The sequence below is a fragment of the Triticum dicoccoides genome, chromosome 7A (assembly GCF_002162155.2).
Source record: "Triticum dicoccoides isolate Atlit2015 ecotype Zavitan chromosome 7A, WEW_v2.0, whole genome shotgun sequence".
NCBI classification, from domain to species: domain Eukaryota; kingdom Viridiplantae; phylum Streptophyta; class Magnoliopsida; order Poales; family Poaceae; genus Triticum; species Triticum dicoccoides.
Window position 1 is genome coordinate 556,049,914 of NC_041392.1, and position 24,397 is coordinate 556,074,310.

At 44.3% G+C, this 24,397-nt stretch overlaps 1 long non-coding RNA gene across 1 annotated transcript; it reads right to left on the bottom strand.

The window, feature by feature from the left end:
• Positions 1–19,915: 19,915 nt before the first annotated feature.
• Positions 19,916–20,874, bottom strand: LOC119329277. Its single transcript, XR_005159391.1, has 3 exons — positions 20,811–20,874; positions 20,649–20,717; positions 19,916–19,990 (listed from the first exon to the last, which is right to left on the bottom strand). It is a non-coding gene; the product is annotated as an uncharacterized LOC119329277 (long non-coding RNA).
• Positions 20,875–24,397: the final 3,523 nt, after the last annotated feature.

A 24,397-nucleotide genomic window follows, 5' to 3' on the forward strand; every position in this document is an offset into this window, starting at 1 on the left:
GGAGAACTTTTATTTTCGAGGTATTTTTTATTTATTGCATGGATAATTCAGAAAATAGACAGAAATTACTATTTTTGCTTTATTTAATAACAGAAAGTAAAAAGAGGGTAGAAAGATTTGTGTTTTCTAAATTCATCCATCTCATGCTCATCAAAAGGAATCCACTAACAAGGTTGATCAGGTCTTGTTAACAAACTCATTTCGAATAACATGAAACCGAAGAATTTTCGAATAACACTAGGTTACCTCAACGGGGATATGCACGTCCCCAATAATAAGAATATCATATTTCTTCTTGACAGTAGGTAGAGGAAATTCGAAACCTCCAAAAATAATCGATGGAATTTTTCCAATAGAGTTTATACTATGAACTTGAGGTTGTTTCCTCGGAAAGTGTACCATATGCTCATTGCCATTAGCATGAAAAGTGACATTGCCTTTGGTGCAATCAATAACAGCCCCTACAGTATTCAAAAAGGGTCTTCCAAGAATAATAGACATACTATCGTCCTCGGGAATATCAAGGATAACAAAGTCTGTCAAAATAGTAACGTTTGCAACCACAACAGTCACATCCTCACAAGTACCGATAGGTATAGCAGTTGATTTATCAGCCATTTGCAAAGATATTTTAGTAGGTGTCAACTTATTCAAATCAAGTCTACGATATAAAGAGAGAGGCATAACACTAACACCGGCTCCAAGATCACACAAAGCAGTTTTAACATAGTTTCTTTTAATGGAGCATGGTATAGTTGGTACTTCTGGATCTCCTAGTTGCTTAGGTATTCCACCCTTAAAAGTATAATTAGCAAGCATGGTGGAAATTTCAGCTTCCGGTATCTTTCTTTTATTTGTAACAATTTCTTTCATATACTTAGCATAAGGATTCATTTTGAGCATATCAGTCAAACGCATACGCAAGAAGATAGGTCTAATCATTTCAGCAAAGCGCTCAAAATCCTCATCATCCTTTTTATAGGATGGTTTAGGAGGAAAAGGCATGGGTTTCTGAACCCATGGTTTTCTTTCCTTACCGTGCTTCCTAGCAACAAAGTCTCTCTTATCATAACCTTGATTCTTTGATTGTGGGTTATCAAGATCAACAACAGGTTCAATCTCTACATCATTATCATTACTAGGTTGAGCATCAACATGAACATCATCATTAACATTATTACTAAGTTCATGTTCATTACCAGATTGTGTTTCAGCATCAGAAATAGAAATATCATTGGGATTCTCAAGTGTGTCAATAACAGGTTCACTAGAAGCATGCAAAGTCCTATCATTTTTCTTTTTCTTCCTCTTAGAAGGACTAGGTGCATCAATAATATTTCTCTGAAAATATTGCTCAATTCTCTTAGCATGGCCCTCAGTATACAAAGGTTCCTGAGTCATTTTACCACCTCTAGTCATAACTCTAACAACATTATCATTTTTCTTACTATTTATTCATTGAGCAAATCATTTCGAGCTTTAAGTACTTGTTCTACTTGAGTGGTAACCATAGAAGCATGTTTACTAATAAGTTTAAGTTCACCTTTAACATTAGGCATATGATCACCCAAGTGTTCAAGCATATCAGCATTGCGTTTTAATTCTCTACCAAAATAAGCATTGAAGTTTTATTGTTTAACCATGAAGTCATCAAACTCATCCAAGTATGGGCTAGCAAACTTAGTGAATGGGATTTCAACTTTATCATATCTATAGAGAGAATTTACCTTTACTACCTGTGTCGGGTTATCAAGACCATGTACTTCTTCAACAGGCGGTAAATTAAGACCATGTATTTCTTCAATAGGAGGTAAATTCTTAACATTTTCAGCTTTAATGCCTTTTTCTTTCATAGATTTCTTTGCCTCTTGCATATCTTCAGGACTGAGAAATAGAATACCCCTCTTCTTCGGAGTTGGCTTAGGAGTTGGTTCAGGAATTGGATCAGGAAGTGTCCAATTATTTTCATTAGTCAACATATTATTCAACAGAACTTCAGCTTCATCTAGTGTTCTTTTCCTGAAAACACAACCAGCACAACTATCCAGGTGGTCTCTGGAAGCATCGGTTAGTCCATTATAAAAGATATCAAGTATTTCATTTTTTTTGAGAGGATGATCAGGCAAAGCATTAAGTAATTGGAGAAGCCTCCCCCAAGCTTGTGGGAGACTCTCTTCTTCAATTTGTACAAAATTATATATTTCCCTTAAAGCAGCTAGTTTCTTATGAGCGGGGAAATATTTAGCAGAGAAGTAATAAATCATATCCCGGGGACTACGCACACAACCAGGATCAAGAGAATTAAACCATATATTAGCATCACCCTTTAATAAGAACAGAAATATTTTAAGGATATAATAATAGCGAGTTTTCTCATCATTAGTGAACAGGGTGGCTATATCATTTAAGTTAGTAAAATGTGCCACAACAGTTTCAGATTCATAGTCATAGAAAGGATCAGATTCAACCAAAGTAATTATCTCAGGATCAACAGAGAAATCATACTCCTTATCAGTAACAAAGATAGGTGAAGTAGCATAAGCAGGATCATATTTCATTCTAGCATTCAGAGTTTTTTGTTTCAGCTTAGCTAATAATTTCTTAAGATCACTCCTATCATTGCAAGCAAGAAAATCTCTAGCAGTTTCTTCATCCATAACATATCCTTCAGGAACAATAGGTAATTCATATCTAGGGGGAGAGTCTTCATCATCACTTTCATCAATATTATCAGTTTCAATAATTTCATTCTCTCTAGCCCTAGCAAGTTGTTCATCAAGAAATTCACCAAGTGGCACAGTAGTATCATGCATAGAAGTAGTTTCATGATAAGTATCATGCATAGTAGAAGTGGCATCATCAATAACATGCGACATATCAGAATGAATAGCAGGGGTAGGTGTGGTGTAGGTGTCGCAAGCTTACTCAAAACAGAAGGTGAATCAAGTGCAGAGCTAGAAGGCAGTTCCTTACCTCCCCTCGTAGTTGAGGGATAAATTTTTGTTTTCGCGTCTTTCAAGTTCTTTATAATGATAAGCATATATAAATCCCAAGTGACTCAAAGAATAGAGCTATACTCCCCGGCAACGGCGCCAGAAAATAGTCTTGATAACCAAAAAGTATAGGGGATCGCAACAGTTTTCGAGGGTAGAGTATTCAACCCAAATTTATTGATTCGACACAAGGTGTTGGGGATATTACTACTGGGCGTAAACTGGCCTATCTGGGCCGGGTTAACTTCGTCAGCAGTTAAAGCCCAAGAAGACAGATGAGGGCTCAAGGCCCATGGTCGGGTCAAGGCCTGTAGCCGTAAACCGGCATTAGTAGTCAACTTGTATTGTAAGTTAGGAATAAGTAGAGACCAAACCGGACACACCTATGAGCCGGTATTAGGACTCTATAAACCGACGGGAGTCACCCATGTATATAAGGGGACGGCCCGGCGGCAGTTCAGGGACAACAGACAACAACTCGAGACATAGGCGAAGCTTGTTTGCTCCCTAGTCATCAAAACTCCATCAATTCCATCACAACTAGACGTAGGCTTTTACCTTCATTGAAGGGGCCAAACTAGTATAAACTCTCTTGCGTCCCTGTGTCCGCTTTAACCCCTTCAAGCTAACCCGTCGCGATGGCTCCACGACTAAGTCCTTTCTCTAGGACAGCTGCCGTGACAAAACCACGACAGTTGGCGCCCACCATGGGGCTATCGCATGATGGTTTCCGGTTCTTGGAGGGCCGCTTTGAAGGACTCGAGGGCTACGCGGTAGGCCGGATGACTAAGAGTCGTCGCGGCAAGTTCTACATCGACGACGCAGGCTGAGGCCCCGAGGCCGGCTCAATTGAGTACGGGTACCGGGTCCCCTTTGGAGGCATTCACGTTTTCATTGGCAAGATCAGTGAGCCGGGCCCTGAGCCGGACATCTGCACCGACCTCGTCGAGACGGCTCAGCGTGCGCGATCCGCCCGGGTTAAACCGGCCATGAAGCATGCCTTCCTGGGAGTCATCCACGGAAGAAGTTATGAGGATGAATCGGAATCTCGCGGCGATACCGTCGTTTGTTCCGATGATGAGTCATCGACCGGAGAAACCGAATCTCTTTATCAGCTACAAGACGGCCGGATTGGGGGCTGTTCTGATGGCGACAACATTCCGGACCCCTCTGATCTGCCCAACCGGGTTGGAATATTCATGACTGGCACACAGGCAGCGCTTCATTCTTCGACCGCAGCAGCAACAACCTCCGGTTCAGCAGTAGCGACGGCTGCCGGGGCAGGAGGCCCTGTGCGCCCGCCGGCTCAAGTTCTATCAGAGCTGTTTGATGCATTGGCTGTGCTTATGGCGGAGGCTAATCCGGCGGATCAGGGCGTTCACAACGCCGAGATTGCAAAAGTGAAGGAACAGATCACCCAGTCCAAGGCAGATCTGGCAGCTGAGGACTCCAGGATGGCCACGGAGCGGGCCGCTTTAGACGCACAAGCCTACAGGCTCATGTTGGACCAGAATGCGTCGCAGGAAGTCATGAGGAGGAAGTACCGATCCCGTTTACCTCCGGTTTTTGAAGCCAGAGACCTTTTCAACACTCCAGGAGTAGGAACCGGCAATCCGCTGGAGGGAAACCGGGCGGAAGCTCCCGGGACCGGGTCACCGGTTCAGCGTCGTCAGATGGACCTGCCTCGTCAAAACACCGTTATACCTCAGGCTGTTTTAACACCTCCAGGTCACTACTCCAACCCGATGGACAATCTCGTTGCCGCTGCTGCACGGCTGGAGGCTATTCCAATTGAAGGTGATTCGCCGCAGGCAGTAGAGACCCGACGGGTCAAGGAGCTTCTGAGGACAGCTTTGGTCCAACAAGAAGCATACTCGTACAACCGCGACCGGATCCACTCGACCCCCCGTCCAAGCCGGAGCTATAGCAGACATATGGATGAACCGGCAATGTCGAGTAACGAAGGACGTGGAGCACCCCGTGGCAACAACCCGACGGGTGGTGCTGATAACGCTCAGGAGGTGGTGAACCGGGCCCGAGCGCGCAGAGAGGCTGAGTTAGCCACACAACATCAGGCTCGGCAGCTCACGCCAGTTCGTCCAACCATCTCGATCGAACCTGGTGTTACTTCTAGTTCTTTGGGAGTGCCTTGCCTTATCCCCGCTTTACGCAATGTGCGCCTGCCCAAGGATTTCAAGGGCCCGCGCAAGGTACCAAATTACACGGCGGATCAGCCTCCGGAGACATGGGTGGAGAGCTATGAGATGGCCATGGAGATGCTTGATGTGGATGACGCGGCGTGTGCGAAATACTTCACCATGATGCTTGAAGGAACGGTCTGTACTTGGTTAAAAAGCTTGCCGGCTAATTCTATCAGTTCATGGGCCCAATTGTGAGCCCAGTTTATCAGCAATTTCAAGGATACATGTAAACAACCTATGTCGATAGTGGACTTAGCTGCATGCGTCTAGGAGGACGGAGAGTCAATGACTCATTGGGTGCGCCGGGTTTCACAAGTGTTGCACTCATCAGACCGCATCAACGCTGACACCGCAGTGTTAACCCTAGAAGGCAACTGCCGGTTTGGGCCCCTGAAGCTAAAGTTGGGACGGATGAAGCGTCATTGCACTGACATGGGGACCCTCATGGCCGCTTTGGTGAAATATGCTGATTCTGATAGTACCAAGGATCCTGAATATGATGATGACAAGACAGGGAAGGGAAAGAAGAACATCAACTCCAAAGGTCAGCAGCATCACTAGGCAGGCAATGGTGGTGGAGGCAAGCGTAAAGCGGATGGTAACATGGACTTTGTGGCTAATACTAATGCCCAGGACAATGGCCAGCGACGCAGGGGTAAACCGAAAAATCATAATGGGGCGCCCAACCCTAACCCAGACCCCTAAACTATCTGCTAAGCCAGCCCTGTCCAAGACATGGGACGAAGGAGGCACCAGCAAACCACCTTTGGAAGGATTGCTTTATTATGCAGGAGTTCAAGAATTCTAATAATTTCCGGTATGATCACGAATCTGGCGGTGGCTCAGGATCCGGGCCGGGTTACGGTGGAGGAAGTTTCGGTTCAGGATTTAATGGTAATCCGGGCGGACATAATGGTCAAAATAGTCAGAACAACTAGGGTGGTTACAACCAACAGCAGCAACAGTCAGGTTACCAGAGCAACCCAAAGCAGTTGAGTAGTGGGCAGTATCATGTCTTCACCACTAGCTTGGACAAGCGAGACCGGAAGGTTCAGAGGCGGGCGGTCAACTCTGTTGAACCGGCCATACCCCGTTATCTACGTTGGTCTGAACAGCCAATCATATGGAGCAGAGAGGATCACCCTCCCCAGGTCGATAATCCGGGTCAGTTGGCTCTGGTGGTGGCGCCTCAGGTGGGAGGTTACAAGTTCACCAAGGTGCTCATGGATGGAGGTAGCAGCATTAATATCTTGTACTATGAGACCTTCCGTTGTATGGGTCTAACAGACAAAAATCTTAAACCATCTAATACGGTGTTCCACGATGTGGTACCTGGCAGATCAGCATATCTTGTTGGTAAGATAGCTCTAGAAGTGGCCTTTGGGGATGATCATGATTCCAGGTCGGAGACATTGATATTTGAAGTAGTGAAAATCCAAAGTCCATATCACGCCCTATTTGGGCGACCGGCCTACGCCAAGTTTATGGCACGACCCTGTTATGTGTATTTGTAGCTCAAGATGCCGGGTCACAAGGGGACAATAACGGTTCACGGAAGCCGCAAAATCGCTTTGGAGTGCGAGGAAGGTGATGCGGCCTATGCAGAGTCGGTTTGTGCCACCGAGGAGCTGAAGTATTATAAGGACAATGTTGATCCGGCGGACATGACTCCATTAAAGAAGCCAACTACGGAGCATGATCCGGCCCTGAAGTTCAAATCGGCAGTAGAACTAAGCTTGTTGACTTTGTACCTGGCGATTCGTCCAAGCAGTTCAGCATTAGTGCTAATTTGGATCCGAAATAGGAAAGCACGCTCATCGAGTTCATCCGTGAGAATCGGGACATTTTTGCATGGAAGCCCTCTGACATGCCAGGTGTACCGAGGCAACTCGCTGAGCACACCCTTAATGTGGATCCTAAATACAAACCGGTGAAACAGTTCCTCCGCCGGTTTAACGAAGAAAGACGCAAGGCAATTGGAGAAGAGGTAGCCAGGCTCTTAGCAGCTAGTTTTATTGTTGAAGTTTTTCACCCTGAGTGGCTTGCTAATCCGGTGCTGGTCCTTAAGAAAAACGGCACCTGACGCATGTGTGTGGATTACACAGATCTTAATAAAGCTTGTCCAGCAGATCCTTTTGCCCTCCCCCGTATTGATCAAATTATTGATGCTACGATGGGTTGTGAGCGTTTAAGTTTTTTGGATGCATATTCTGGCTATCATCAGATCAAAATGGCAGTTAAGGACCAGGAGAAAACGGCATTCATAACTCCCTTTGGAGCCTTCTGCTATGTGTCTATGCCCTTTGGGCTCAAGAGTGCTCAGGCAACTTATCAACGTTGTGTGCAAAATTGTCTACACAAATAGATTGGCCGTAATGTACACGCCTAGTGGATGATATCGTGGTTAAATCCAGGGATAAGGAGACTCTGATTGGTGATTTAAAGGAAACTTTTGATAACCCGAGGACATACAAGATGATGCTTAATCCGGACAAATGCGTCTTCGGTGTACCGGCGGGCAAATTATTAGGCTTCCTGGTGTCCAATAGGGGAATTGAGGCTAATCCGGAGAAGATCATAGCCATCACCTCCCTCGTTAGACCGAAGTGTATCAATGATGTTCAACGCCTGGCAGGCCGGATTGCCGCGTTAAGCCGGTTTATCAGTCGTCTAGGTGAGAAGGCAATCCCTTTGTATCAGATGTTGAAGAAGACAGATCAGTTTGTCTAGAGTTCTACTGCTGATGAAGCGTTTGAGGACTTAAAGCGGCAATTGGCCAATCCGCCTATGCTTGCCGCTCCCATTGACAAGGAGTCATTACTACTATATGTTGCTGCTAATGCTCGGGCGGTCAGCGTGGCTATTGTGGTGGAGCGAAAGGAGACAGGTAAGGAGCATCTGGTTCAATGTCCGGTCTATTATATCAGCGAGGTGCTCATTGAGTCCAAGCAAAGGTATCCGCATTGGCAGAAGCTGGTGTATGGAGTTTTCATGGCAAGCCGGAAGCTTAAACAATACTTCCAAGGGCATCTAATTACGGTGGTCAGTTCTGCTCCTTTGGGGGATATCATCCAGAACCGGGAAGCAACTGGCCGGATTGCCAAGTGGGCTATAGAGCTTGGGCCGCACGATTTGAAGTATGTGCCTCGGACGGCGATCAAGTCTCAAGCACTGGTTGATTTTATCAATGATTGGACGGAGATGCAAGCACCTGAAGAAAAGCCGGATCACACATATTGGACCATCCATTTTGATGGATCCAGGCAACTGGAAGGCTCGGGGGCTGGAGTCGTATTAACTTCCCCACGAGGTGATAAGTTTTGTTATGTTCTCCACTTAATGTTCCCTTGTACTAACAATGCAGCTGAGTATGAAGCCTTGCTCCATGGTCTCCGGATGGCTAAGGAGATGAATCTAAGTCGAGTTAAGTGCTTCGGTGACTCGGACCTCGTGGCTCAGCAAGTGTCTGGCACTTGGGACTCCAAGGACCCACTCATGGCGGCATATCATCGTGAGGTGGACATTGTCGCAGGTCATTTCAAAGGCTATCAGGTGGACCATGTGGACCTGCAGAAAAATGAAGCGGCGGACGCCTTGAGCCGGCTGGGCTCTCAGCGCAAACCGGTTCCGCCCAATGTTTTTCTGGATGTGCTGCACAACCCATCGGTCAAGATCCCTGGTGAAGCGGATTTGGCTATTCCTGATCCGGAGGCTCAATTGGTGGCAGCTCTTCATGTTATTCCGGATTGGACGCTTCCTTACCTGGCGTACAAGAACCGGGGCGAGTTACCAGAGGATGAGATTCTGGCCTGACAGATAATCCGGCGATCCAAGTCCATGACTATTATCAACGGCGAGTTGCATCATTGCAGCGTGTCAGGAGCATTTCAACGCTGTGTGTCTCCTGAAGAAGGCCGTGAAATTTTGCGTGAGATCCACGAAGGAGATTGTGGTCACCACGCCGGTTCAAAATCTCTGGTAGCTAAAGCGTTTCGCCATGGCTTCTATTGGTTAACTGCTCATGCTGATGCGGAGGATCTGTTCAGACGATGTGATGGTTGCCAAAAGTTCTCAAGACGTGCTCATGTACCGGCTCAAGAATTGATAATGATTCCAATTACTTGGACGTTTGCGACTTGGGGGCTGGATATGGTTGGGCCTTTCAAAAGGTCCAAAGATAAGAAAACCCACCTCCTTGTGGCGGTTGACAAGTTTACAAAATGGGTGGAGGCAGAACCTGTTAGCAAGTGTGATGCGGCCACGGCGGTTCAGTTCATTAAAAAGGTGATTTTCCGGTTTGGCTTTCCACATAGTATCATCACAGATAATGGTACCAATTTGTCCAAAGGTGCCATGAAGGAGTTCTGTGAAAGGGAGCACATCCGGCTCGACGTTTCATCAGTGGCACACCCACAGTCCAATGGTCAAGCAGAAAGAGCTAATCAAGAGATCTTGAGAGGCATCAAGCCCCGGCTCATGGTTCCTTTGCAGAGAACGCCAGGTTGTTGGGTAGAAGAATTACCATCTGTGTTATGGAGCATCAATACAACACCCAACAGTCAAGAGGATACACACCGTTCTTCATAGTTTATGGAGCGGAGGCAGTTCTCCCCAGTGATATCCGTCATGATTCACCTCGTGTGACGGCTTATATTGAAGCGGATAACGAGACAGCACGGCAAGATGCTTTGGACCGGTTGGATGAAGAGCGTGACATAGCGGCCGCCCGATCGGCGATTTATCAACAGGATCTTCGTTGTTATCACAGTCACCGAGTCAGAACCAGAACCTTCCAGGAAGGAGATTTGGTGCTTCGGCTCATCCAAGATCAGACTGATATGCATAAGTTATCCCCACCTTGGGAGGGGCCTTTTGTGGTCAGCAAGAATCTGCACAACGGGTCATACTATTTGATCGCTATTCGAGAGCATAATGACTCACGTACATCAGAGGAGGAAACCAACAGGCCGTGGAACATAGCTCATCTTCGGCCTTATTATACCTGAGCCATTGGTTCTACCTATGTACATATTACAACGATGTATATATTATGATTAACTATAATAAACCGGAACCTCAGCTAAAGCGGGGTATCTGTTCTTTTACATCATGTGTGGTTACACGGAGTTGTTCTAAAGCGGCCTCCGGTTTACCCTTTGAGTTCGCTTTTCTAAAAGCATCGTGTTATATCACTTGGAGGTTTGGTCGTGTCCAAACCAATACCATACCTCTTGATAGGCGAGAGCCACCAGATCACTTGGGGACTTGGTCATGTCTGAACCACTCATGCCTCTTGATCGGCCTAAGGCCACAGAATCACTTGGGGGCTTGGTCGAACCCGAACCATCGCCATGCCATTTGGTCGGCATAAATGCCACGGTTTCATTTGGGGACCTGCCTGACTAGAACCATAGTTACACCTAACAGGAGCTTGGTCGTGTTCGGCCATGGTAACGCCATTTGATCAGCTCAAATAAACCTTTTTTGCAAACGGTTTTCTCATTGCTTTTGCTTCGCACTTTTCTTTACAAGATACTTTTTTCTTTTTGCGTTCTTTTTAAACCGACAAAGTTTTTTCAACCAATCCATTGACAGAACACAGTTCACGTCAATCCGGAGACTATTTGCCCGGTTTGATCCTTGTTGTTAACATCCTCTTATGGAGTAACACGGTGTTTATTATAACCCATCACGGTTTACATGGTAAACCAGCGTCATATATATACAGGAGCTGTTATCTCCTCCAACAATGTGGGTTTGCAAAACTCCGCTTCAAGATTGGCCACGCCAACTTCATGCTCAACAATGGCAGGTATTATGTATCTCAAAAGTTGGGTTATATACTTAATTTTTTTGGATGTTTTGACTTCATATATGCAGACATCATATTCCGCCTGACGGTACAACCGCGGTGGCACTTGAAGAGTTTCTTATTGCAGAAAGCGCTTTGGAAAATTCATCACCACAGGAAGAACAAATTATGCACGAAGGCATATCAACATCTAAAGTATCAGCTAGCCTATTACAAGGCAACACGGTGCCCATAATAATATCATTGTCTTTTGCAAAGGAGAGGCAGTTTTAAAACCGGCTTCTGGTTCAAGCTTGGTCACCAGCCTGGCCTGATGGTTGTGGGTCATCCTGCGCTGCTTCAGCCTCTGTTTCTCTACCCAGTGGCTGGAAATCAATAGTTGTCCAGTCGATTCCCATTAATGCTTGAAAAACAGCTTCATCATGGATCAGCAATGACGGGTCAATATCGGGAGCGTAAGTATGCTTACGGATTGGAGGGATCAGATTTTCCGATTCATGGATTGGTGCAGCTATTCGCTTGTTCTGATTGTCATATTGGGCTTGATAATGAGACAAGTCTGCTTCTTCAGCCAATTGACAAGCTAGCGGACGTACCTCCCGGTTTATTGCTCGCAGATCCGCTTCACCAAATTCTGACCCGTCTTCCTTCAAGCTGGGATAGCCCTGAGCCGCTTCAATAGGATCAAAATCCGGCACCCAGGCTTTTGCCCGGATTAAGGCATTAATTGCACCGGTTCGAGCAGCAGATTTCTTTAGCTCTTCAACCCGGGCAGGAAGCACCGACAATTTCATCAGAGTGTCTTGAATCAAAGTGGGCGCCGGTTTGTTATGGGATGCGGTACAGATGATCTGCTGGGCACCAGTATACAATTGTTCAACCAATGTATAGGTGGCTTTCAGTTTCTTCCGCACATTTGACCCCAAGTGACCAATGCGTGTCCCTGAAATACCATAAAGGGTTAATAAACCGGCAACTCTGTAAGAAGGCAGAGCCAATTCAGAAGTCAAACTGACTTACCAAAGATAGCAGTAGTCATGGCATGCACGTGCCGCTTTATGCTGGTCAGTTCATCCACCACTGGTTTTAGTGCAGCCTCGGCATCCTCTGCTCGTTTGATTAAAGCGGACTTTTCAGTGGCCCAATCCGCCCGCTTCTTCTTGAAGCTCTCCTTAAGCTGTTCCATGGCGCTTAAAGCGTTGGTTAATTCCTCTTTTGCTTTGGAGGTTTCAGCTTGTTGGGTTTTCAGGTTTTCTTGGAGATCGGCGACTTGGCTTTCTTTCGTTTTCAGCTCCGCCTGCATGCAGACAGTTATATGCTTCAACAAAATGGTACAAGGATTGAAGTACCAACCACATAACAAGTTATGCACTTAGCACTTGGGGGCTAATGTATATTCGATCTTCATCTTTCAATTGCTTACAAAGTCCCAAGATCAATACAAGTATTCAACTTGGCACTTGGGGGCTAATGGCTATTTGCTCATATATATATTCTGATGCGGCAATCTCAATTACTTAAAGTACCGGTTTAACTACGCTAAGTTGAACCGGCCCTTGGGGCTACATCGACGAATTTCAGAGTATTAATATTTATGTTAGTAAGTCCCGGTTTGAAAGAAGATTACAAACCGGCCCTTGGGGGCTAGGAGAGTCAGCAAGTATTGAAGCATACAAGCAGGAAAGAGCATATGGAAGTTACCTCGTATATATCCTTCATCATATTAACCAGACTGGCTTCATAGTCACGGCTGGTATACAGCCGGTTCAGGTAGCCGGAATGGATATCTTGGGCGTTCAGAGCAGCGTAAGTTGCCAGATCAGCATTCCACTTGCCTTTACCAAAGGCAGCAAATTCTTCCTTGGCAGAATGTTTGGACAAAGCAACAGGATTGCTTGGCTCGGTATGGCCAGTGCCAGTAATGACAACCTCGTCCTCCTGAGTGTCGCCGGTTTGCACTAGAGCTGTTGGCTTATTAGTAGGTTTTGCTGGACCGGTGGATCTCTCAATCCGGATGGAGCCTGTGGGCTGATTGACAGGACATGAGGCATCAGTAGGCCTTTCTTCAGCAATAAGATCGTCGTCTGGCTGCGGTGGATCGTTGGGTATATCCTCAGGAATAGCCGCTTCAAGATCGGGTGTCTTGCCTGGCTCAAGAACGGCATCTTCTTCGGCCGCTTTGTCCAGGCGGGCCTTCTTGCTTGGCCTAGGTTTGGCCCTGAAAAGAATAACAAAATCAAATACAGCATATGTTCTAAGGCGATATGCTGCAAGTATCATAATAAGTATAGCTTACCCAAGCACCATTTTGAGCGGTGGCAGCTGAGTAGCCGATGACTCGCCAGAAGATGAGTGGGAAGTAACCTGGTAATCGGAGTCAGATGGATTAAGAGGTTGACGAAAGCAGCCCGCTTTAGGACAATCACTGACAAGCAAATTAGAGACCTCTGAACGGCGTTTCCGAACCGGACTGTTCGGTAAACCGGCGGAGGTAACTACCTGGCCGCTGTGCCGGGTTGTGCGACGAGCTTCGTGCTGTTGAGTCTTCATAAGAAATTCGGGATCCAAATAAGCAAGAGGATGAGAAAATTTAACTTTCCGGTTTACCTGACGGATTTTTAGCGAAGGCAAAGGTTCTGAATCAGAAGAGAGAATAATTACCTCTGCAGCATCAGCGTGGCTGGCTTCAGCATCATCCTGACAAATATCATCATCAATAAGACGCATGAAAAATAAGCCAAGTGAGTCAAGCTCTACCTCAAGGTCCGGATTATCCCCATCATCATCAGGGGCCGGATTAGAAGATGCAGTGGTCCTTTTCCTATGGGTAGTCTTCTTTACAGCTTTAGTCTTTTGCCGGGTTGCTCTTTCCGGTTTGTCTGGTTTTTCCGGTTTCTCCTGTGGCAATTTCTTGCTCCAAAACGGATCATTGCCCTGATTACATAGACACTGATATTAAACAATGACCAGATATATCAATAATAGATTCAGCAAAAGGAAAAATCAAGGTCTTACAGCTGGCGGTTTGTTGGTAGCACAGAAGGGAAGCAGGCCGTTTTTAGCACAAATATGTTCCGGTTCATTCAGCATCTTATTCACAGCTTCTGTGATTTCTTCATTGGTGAGCTAGATTTTGGAATGTCGCAGTGAGTCATCAACACTGCCGGTATACTCGCACATCAAACCGGAGCGCTGACTAAGGGGCAGTATGCTCCATGATATCCAACAACGAGCGAGATCAACCCCTGTTAAACCGTTAGCCATAAAGGCTCTGAGCTTCGACAGTTGAGGAGCATATTTGCTTCTCTCCTGGGCAGTCAATCTTTGCGGAAAAGGATGTGTATTGCTGAGCCGCTCCGGACGAAAGCCGGGCAAGGGATTCTCACTAGCAGGGGAGGTATCTTTGCAGTAGAACCATGTCTGATTCCACTCTTTGGGGTGACTGTGCAGTTTGGCATGAGGGTATGTGACCTCTTTCCTTGTCTGGACCGCCACGCCACCCAACTCCATATTGGAGCCGTCAGTAAACTCAGTACGGCGGTTTACATGGAAAAGCTCTCGGAACAATCCCACTGTGGGCTCCTCTTGAAAGAACGCTTCACAGAGCACTTGGAAGTGACACATATTTGTAACAGAATTGGGGCCAGTATCTTGTGGATGGAGTTGGAAATCGGCCAAAACATCTCAGTAAAATTTAGAACCGGGTGGCTTAAAGCCCCGAGCTAAGTGATCTACGAAAACAACAACTTCTCCTTCTTGAGGAGTGGGAGGGCATTCTTAGCCAGGAGCCCTCCAATGGATGGTATCTTTGCTGCCTAAAGCACCGATCAGGACTAGATCGTCCAGCTGAGCCTCTGTGACGCGAGAAGAAACCCAATTGCATTCATATACTTGCTTGGCCATGATGGAATCTACAAGGTAGAAGATCTCGGTTCAAAAATATATTTGATCAAGGTACATTGGTATGTGCAATGTTAAACCGGAGACAGATCTATCTGAACCGGAGTTTTATGAAGCAACAACATCTGGCGGTTCAACAAGGGGACTAATGGTATATACCGGTTTGGCAATTTTTTCCTACAAGGTTAAACCGCCGGGTTTAAACATTGAAGCAGAGGACTAAGTTTACAGAAACAGATTTCGTAAGATTTCTCTACAGCGATGGATCTGAAGCAAGTTCAGAAAAAAAAGATAAATATTCAGAGGTCCAAAAGGAGCAGTACCGAATCAATGAGCAAGACGTACATACAGATCTATGGTTTTGAGATGTGTAAGTGAAGGCGAAGGGTAAATAGCTACCACTGCACAGAATAAAGATTTGCAGAGCCATCTAAAGATCTATCGTATGAACGAGGCAGATGATGAACACTGAAGAACTGTGAAACCCTAGGTCAGATCTGTGGGGGAGAGGATAGAAGATTTACCGGAGCTGAGGAAGACGCGGAAAGTTGCCGCGATGCTCTGGTGCGCTCAGGTTGATGCAGCGGCCAAGGTTGAGGCAGAGGTCGACGGCGGCGGCGGAGCTTCGAGGCTGGCGACGCGAGGAAGACGAAGAAGACACAAAGGGGAGAAAAGAAATGACCCTTCGATCCCATTTATAAGGCGAAGGAACATGGGTCAGGCGCGACAATCAAGGGGCCACGAAACAGAGCTGTCGCCTCGATTTCCGCAGATCTATTAAACAAGAAGCATAATGGATAGCTTCGTTATGACAGGTGACGTCACTCCGGTTTACAGCAGTCAGAGAAGATGACATCATGGCGGTTTATCAATTTATGAGAAGATGTTGAAGATGAAGCTTTTGTTAAAGGATTGACATGAACCCGTTCAAATCAATCTGGGGCCTAATGTTGGGGATATTACTACTAGGCGTAAACCGGCCTATCTGGGCCGGGTTAACTTTGTCAGCAGTTAAAGCCCAAGAAGACAGATGAGGGCTCAAGGCCCATGGTCGGGTCAAGGCCTGTAGCCGTAAACCAGCATTAGTAGTCAACTTGTATTGTAAGTTAGGAATAAGTAGAGACCAAACCGGACACACCTATGAGCCGGTATTGGGACTCTGTAAACCGACGGGAGTCACCCATGTATATAAGGGGATGACCCGGCGGCGGTTCAGGGACAACAGACAACAACTCGAGACATAGGCGAAGCTTGTTTGCTCCCTAGTCATCGAAACTCCATCAATTCCATCACAACTAGACGTAGGCTTTTACCTTCATTGAAGGGGCCGAACTAGTATAAAATCTCCTGCGTCCCTGTGTCCGCTTTAACCCCTTCAAGCTAACCCATCACGATGGCTCCACGACTAAGTACTTTCTCTAGGACAGCTGCCGTGACAAAACCACGACACAAGGGGAGCCAAAGAATATTCTCAAGTATTAGCAGTTGAGTTGTCAATTCAACCACACCTGGAAACTTAATATCTGCAGCAAGGTATCTAGTAGCAAAATAGTATGATAGTAGTGATGACGGTGGTAAAAGGTAACGATAGCAAAAGTAATATTTTTGGTATTTTGTAGTGATGATAACAATAGCAACGGAAAAGTAAATAAGCAAAGAACAATATATGGAAACCTTGTAGGCAATGGATCAGTGATGGAGAATTATGCCGGATGCGGTTCATCATGTAACAGTCATAACCTAGGGTGACACAGAACTAGCTCCAATTCATCAATGTAATGTAGGCATGTATTTCGAATATAGTCATACGTGCTTATGGAAAAGAACTTGCATGACATCTTTTGTCTTACCCTCCCGTGGTAGCGGGGTCCTATTGGAAACTAAAGGATATTAAGGCCTCCTTTTAATAGAGTACCAGAACAAAGCATTAACACATAGTGAATACATGAACTCCTCAAACTACGTTCATCACCGGGAGTGGTCCCGATTATTGTCACTTCGGGGTTGCCGGATCATAACACATAGTAGGTGACTATAGACTTGCAAGATAGGATCAAGAACTCACATATATTCATGAAAACATAATAGGTTCAAATCTTAAATCATGGCACTCGGGCCCTATTGACAAGCATTAAGCATAGCAAAGTCATAGCAATATCAATCTCAGAACATAGTGGACACTAGGGATCAAACCCTAACAAAACTAAATCGATTGCATGATAAATCTCATCCAACCCATCACTGTCTAGCAAGCCTACGATGGAATTACTCACGCACGGTGGTGAGCATCATGAAATTGGTGGTGGAGGAAGGTTGATGATGATGATGGCGACGAATTCCCCTCTCCGGAGCCCCGAACGGACTCCAGATCAGCCCTCCCGAGAGAGTTTAGGGCTTGGCGACGGCTCCGTATCCTAAAACGTGATGAATCCTTCTCTCTGATTTTTTTCTCCCCGAAAGTGAATATATGGAGTCAAGGTTGAGGTCGGTGGAGCGTCAGGGGGCCCACGAGGCAGGGGAGTGCGCCCAGGGGGGTAGGGCGCGCCCCCACACTCATGGACAGGTGGAGGCCCCCCTGACGGGGATCTTCCTTCCAATATTTATTATATATTCCAAAATAATGCTCTGTTGATTTTCAGGTCATTCCAAAAACTTTTATTTTTGCATAAAAATAACACCATGGCAAGTCCGCTAAAAAAAGCGTCAGTCCGGGTTAGTTCCATTCAAATCATGCAAGTTAGAGTCCAAAACAAGGGCAAAAGTGTTTGTAAAAGTAGATACGACGGAGGCGTATCAACCACATCCACATCCTTACTACACCCAATGGTTCAACAACAGCGACAAGGTTAAGGTAACACGTACATATGTTGATTATGTTGATTGTGATGTGGTACCTATGCAAGCATGTTCCTTATTACTTGGTAGACCATGGCAATTTGATAAAAATACTGTACACCATGGTAGAAATCATCAGTATAATGTTGTTCATAAGGACAAAAATATTACTTTGCTTCCTATGACTCCTGATTCCATTTTGAAATATGATATTAATAGAGCTAATAAATTAAAATAGGAGAAAAATAAGAGTGAAAATCAGATTGTGGCAAAAGAATATGAGCAACAAATGAAGCCTAATAATAAACCATCTAGTGTTGCTTCTAAAATTAAATTGAAAAGTGCATGTTTACTTGCTACCAAATCTGATATTGATGATCTAGATTTCAACAAATTTGTTTGCTATGCTTTTGTGTGCAAAGAGGTGTTATTTTCTTTTGAGGATGTACCTTCCTCTTTGCCTCCTGCTGTCACTAACATTTTGCAGGATTTTGCTGATGTCTTTCCACAAGACGTGACACCAGGATTACCACCTATTCGAGGGATTGAGCATCAGATTGACTTAATTCCCGGTGCTTCGCTGCCTAACCGTGCGCCATACCGTACCAATCTAGAGGAGATGAAGGAGATTATGCGTCAAGTATAGGAGCTGCTCGACAAAGGTTATATACGTGAATCTCTTAGTCCTTGTGCTGCTCCTATTATACTAGTTTCTAAAAAGGATGGTACGTCGCGTATGTGTGTTTATTGTAGAGGCATTAATAATATTACTATTCGTTATCGTCATATTATTCCTAGGCTAGATTATATGCTTGATAAATTGAGTGGGCCTAGTATGAATTATTCTACTTATGATAAAGAATTATATGCTCTTGTTCGGACTTTAGAAACATGGCAAAATTATTTATGGTCCAAAGAATTTGTTATACATTCTGATCATGAATCGTTGAAACATATTAGAAGTCAAGATAAACTGAATCGTAGACATGCTAAATGGGTTGAATTCATTGAAACTTTCCCTTATGTCATTAAACAGAAGAAGGGTAAAGAAAATGTTATTGCTGATGCATTATCTCGTCGCTATACTATGATTTCACAACTTGACTTCAAAGTATTTGGTTTGGAGACCATCAAAGATCAATATGTGCATGATGTTGATTTTAAAGATGTAATGCAGAATTGTAAAGAAGCAAGAACGTGGAACAAGTTCGTCATTAATGATGGATTTGTGTTCTGTGCTAACAAGCTATGCATTCCAGCTAGCTTCGTTCGTCTTTTGTTGTTGCAGGAGGCGCATGGAGGAGGATTAATGGGGCACTTTGGCGTGAAGAAGACGGAGGACGTATTTGCTACACATTTCTTTTAGCCAAAGATGAAACGAGATGTTGAGCATTTTGTTGCTCCCTGCACTACATGTCAAAAAGCTAAGTCACGACTCAATCCTTATGGTTTATATTTTCCTTTGCCTATACACTACTAGAAATCCACATTTACCTAGAGCCATATACCCTGGTGAAATAGGAAAAACCATAGCGAAAGACTTTACCTTGGGCTTGCCCTAGGTAAAGAACCCTAGGTATAGTATAGTTGGTAAAGACTTATTCCCCTAGGGTGCATCCAACAAGCTGTAGGGAAAGTTTCTTTACCTAGGGGCACAAGCCCTAGGGAAAGATTTCCATATGGATCCTACATCCCAGTGTATAGTTGTTTACCTACAGCCAAGCCCTAGGGAAAGACTATGGGGCCCTCTTCCACCACATCACCATACTTCCCCTAGAGTTACATACTGTAGGGAAACACCAGCCCCATACATGACATAATTAAAATGTGTAATTTAAATTTAACTTCATAATTCAAATAATCCAAAATGGATATAATTATGAAATGAAAATAACATCAAATATATAGATAGTATCAATCGTCACATGCATACAATAGATGCCAAGACATCACCAGCCATCAAATGTTTGACAAAAAAATAGGCACGCTGGCCAGAGTTTGCTACATCTAACTGAGTAAACATCTTAATTAGCACGTATATACTAATGTAGGTCAACTAGAGTTTTCTACATCACAAAACATGTACCAGCATGTTAACTATACATGCACCAAAATGTTACACCAAAACATGTACCACCATGTTAACATCACGAACCCAACTGGTTGCTCAATAGTGACTGACTGAAAAAGAATCCCCCAAACATCCCTTCATCGTCTGCAACACGAACACTTGAGGCAACACCATGTTCCTGCCTTCCTGGAAAGTAAGATTTGCAAATTTTCAAAGGCTAGAACATGACAATAAGAAGGAAAAAAATAGAAAGCATAAGGAAAGGATCAAGGTGCCATAAAGTCACTCATTTGTGATGCATTAGTTTGAATCGCGTGAAACTATTCTAGGGTATGTTCATAAAGAACTTTTTGAAACTGTTCCAGGAAATAAAAAGGCTAAAGTTAAGTACTTCTCACACCTCTAGTAACCCAGAATCTACCTTAAGTTGTGAGATATTACTTTTACTCTACACATAATCACAAAAGAAGTGATTATCTTTTTTTCGAAATAAAGTATGAACTACACTCAACTCTGTTGCAATGCAAATTAGTGTGTTACATCAAGTCACCAAAGTTCTAAACAGAATTTCCTATTTCCAATAATGAGAACCTAGAAATGCAAAAATTGGTATAAATTTTGGCAGAATAACAACTATAAATTGGACAACAGGACATACGAAAATATATTATGATCCCTCCAACATCTCACACAACCCCATTAATCAAATGATCCAGCACCACATAGGTTAGCATCATACATCAAAGAAGCATGCATATTGTCACAAGTATGTGAACATCACAACGAACAGAACATCGATAGTTGTATCATTTGAGATTAGTTTGAGAAATACATACGTGAAGAGAGCTAGGATTTATTTCTTGTTGAGCACGCAAAGCTGGTGGTTCTTTGCTATTTTCTAGAATCTGCAAAAGAAGAGTCAGGTTTTAGAAGTAATCCTTATCATGCTTCAAATGTATTTATGTTTGTGTGTTTGCTTGAGATGGATGGTTACATACTTGGATAGTAGATCGTTGTGGAGATCCAGGAGGAGAAAGTGAATGAGAAGGTGGAACTGGCGGCGGTGGTATTTCTGCAATAGGCACTCCTTGGTTAGTTGCCAAAGTCTGCAATACAAGAAAATTCACATGGTGGTTACTTTCAAATCTAGCAAATTGTAAATGAAACAAACAAGTATTAGAAAAGGAAAAATATTGTAGAACAAGAAACTACTTATACAAATTAATAAGACATACATCTTCCCAGTAGGCCGGTCTTCATTATTTGGAATAGCAGGAGGAAGATCTGAAACTCTTACGTATCCATCATAGTGTTCCGAGCAGCAGGCACATGTTTGATGGCTCGAGAAAGTCGATATGCTTTTCTTCCAATTGTCATCTTGTAATGTGTGATTCTTGAGACAAATAAGATAAAGATAGAAAAGAAGAATTTATAATCAACAAGAAAATCATGGTAAACATAATAATAGCAAATAGATAAGTGTTTGTTGCCAAGTCTTCAACCACCTAGATAATTGATTTATAACACACACACACACACACAAGATGGATCAGTGAAGCTACTATTTTTGTCATTCATGTACTTGCATAACTGTGAACAAATTTAACAGATAGACTACATGAAATATTTCCTATTCATTGTGTTTAGTGGCTACATTCTGACCACAATTTACATGGTTCAATGGTTCATTCATGTGTTCGGGTGTGTTTGGTTTTGAGCCAAAGCTGGCCTTGCCAAAATATTGGCGTGCCCATGAGTTTTGGCTGCTGTTTGGTTGGACACCAAATATTTGGCTTGCCCAACCCAGCCTGCGTTTGCCCATGCATTTCTCACCAATACACGGGCAAGCCGAGGGCAACCAATTCATCCGCCAAAATATTGGCTGCCCACCTGCTAGCTTCACTGTAATATGCTTGGGTGTCATGTTAGCCGAAAAATTAAGTAGCTAGCTCGTATACTTACGCTTCCATGGGTCGTACTTTCTCTTTTCACAAAAGAAGGTACCATATTTTCTCGATATGAACAAGGGGTGGAAAGAGTCAGAAATGAATGTATGTTCACATAGGTTGCATGCAATATAAGTCATGAACAATAAAAAAATATGTTTATAGGAGAGGAGAGATCAATATCTCAACCTTGAGTTACAACCAGCAAAAGGACAAAAAGAACATTATCACCTAGAGCTTCCGCTCTTATATTTGCACACTTGTGCGTTTGCACATAGGCCAGCAAAGCACATAAGTGATAACCTAAACCAGAGAGTGAGAGAGATAGAGAGAGAACCTTATGGATGGTAGCAGTGGTGTACAACAGCACGCAGATCCGGTCGTCGTCCAATCAGCGGGGGCGACACCATTTACCACGGTCAAGGGCGGCAACACGAGTTGAGGGCATCGCAGATGGAGTCGCCGCTAGTGGCACGATGCCGTCACCCAGCCGGCATGGCCAGGGCCACCACGCCCTTCCCGACCATGGTGTGACTAGGTCATCAATGCGGTAGAGAAGGGGAAATAGAAGTGGAGCGGCGGAATGGGGTGGGCAGGGGAGCGGCCGAGCGGGGCTGGCCTGGGAGCGGCGCAGTGGGGCGGGCCCGGAGCGGCGGAGCTGGGTGATCCAGGGCGAGGCGCGGAAGGCTGGAACGGGGGGAGATGAGATCTAAGAGAGAGGAAAGTTTTGGTCTGGCGGCGTCACCGCTTGGGACAGGGGCGAGGCGTGAAGGAGACACATGCGATTTTTTCCTCTACGCGCCCTTTATCCCTTCCTTTTCTCACTAGACTATGGCCCCAACCTTTGCGAAGTGAAAAAAATGGCGCGAGCGTAGCGCGGGAGGTCAATCTACGTGGGCACACCGGGGCATCTCTTCATGTTTTTTGGGCTTTGATCTTTGTACATGGCACCACCCTAGGGAAATCTTAAGCTCCAATTATTTTTTGCTAGATATTCATCTTTCCCTAGAGGGCACTGTTCATAGCTTGTCTATCCCTTGAGTTGTCTGATGAGCTCTAGGTAAAGATCTTGGCTCTAGGTAAAACGTAGATTTCTAGTAGTGGTACCTAGTGTTCCTTGGGAGGATATATCTATGGACTTTGTTTTAGGTTTACCTCGGACAAAAAAGGGGAGGGATAGCATATTTTTTGTCGTGGATAGATTCTCGAAAATGGCACACTTTATACCATGTCATAAAAGCGATGATGTTGTTAATGTTGCTGATTTGTTTTTTCGTGAAATTATTCGCTTGCATGGTGTGCCAAATAATATTGTTTCAGATCATGATACAAAATTTCTTAGCCACTTTTGGAGATGTTTATGGGCTAAGTTGGGGACTAAACTGCTTTTTAGTACTACTTGTCATCCCCAAACTGATGAACAAACTGAAGTAGTCAATAGAACATTGTCTATTATGCTTAGGGCTGTTTTGAAGAATAATAAGAAAATGTGGGAATAATGTTTGCCTCATATTGAATTTGCTTATAATCTTTGATTGCATTCTACTACTAAGATGTGCCCTTTTGAAATTGTGTATGGTTTCCTACCTCATGCACCTATTGATTTGTTGCCTCTTCCATCTTCGAAGAAGGTTAATTTTGATGCTAAAGAACGTGCTGAATTGATTTTAAAAATGCATGAGTTAACTAAGGAAAACATTGAGCGTATGAATGCTAAATATAAACTTGCTGGAGATAAGGGTAGAAAACATGTTGTGTTTGCACTTGGAGATCTTGTTTGGTTACATTTGCTTAAGGATCGATTTCCTAATTTGCGCAAATCAAAGCTAATGCCACGTGCTATGGTCCTTTTATGGTGTTAGAGAAAATAAATGATAATGCATATAAACTTGAGCTGCCTACAGATTTTGGGGTTAGTCCCACTTTTAACATTGCAGATTTGAAGCCTTATTTGGGTGAGGAAGATGAGCTTCCCTCGAGGACGACTTCATTTTAAGATGATGAGGACATCAATACCATTGTTACACCCACATCCCCTGCTGCTATACATACTGGACCAATTACTAGAGCTCGAGCACGCCAATTCAATTACCAGGTACTTTCGTTTCTTGGTAACGATTCTAATGTTCATGAGAATACGATGCAACCTAAATTGGATACGTTTGTTTTGCTTACAAATGAAGGGCCTAGCTTGGACAAGAAAGATGAACCTTGGAGAAAGTTCAAGCATGAAGATGATGGCATGCGCAAGGGGAACAAGAACGGAGTTACAAGTGATGATTCTAGGACTTTGAAGCCACCATAATGAGTGCATGAAGCCTTGGAGGAAATATACAAGATGCCACTTCATAAATTTCGTCCAGAGGCTATTCTAGGTGCTGCGTCACCTTATTTTTGGGACAGACTCATGTAATTTCGAAATACTTGATTATAGGCTGTTTTTAGAGTCTGTATGTGTGGGGAAACAAGAGTTAGGGTTGGTTTCGGACCCCTCCTCCAAGGGCCACAACCCCCCTCTTTCCTCCATATATACAGCCCTTAGGGCATCGTTTAGACTTTGGGTTTTGTTAGATTAAAAGTTCACCATAGCTGCAACTTCGCGTACTTCGTTTGTGTTCAACGACCAGACAAAGTCGTCA